The following is a 229-nucleotide window of genomic DNA, read 5'->3' on the forward strand; positions in this document are numbered from 1 at the left end:
CCCCCTCTCCCTTTCTGGTACAGGATTGAGCCCAGGTCCTTGCACATGTTCTACCACTGAACTATATGTCCAGCCCTTTTAATTATTTTAAGACAAGATCTTGCTAAAGTTGCTTAGGCTTTTTAGAACTTGAGATCCTCCTGCCTCAGCTTCCTCAGTAGCTGGGATTACAGGTGTGCATGTATTTCTAACCACGTAAAACACTGATCAAGTGCTTCACCATCTAATG

This window comes from Marmota marmota, unplaced genomic scaffold, assembly GCF_001458135.2.
Source record: "Marmota marmota marmota unplaced genomic scaffold, marMar, whole genome shotgun sequence".
NCBI classification, from domain to species: Eukaryota; Metazoa; Chordata; class Mammalia; order Rodentia; family Sciuridae; genus Marmota; species Marmota marmota.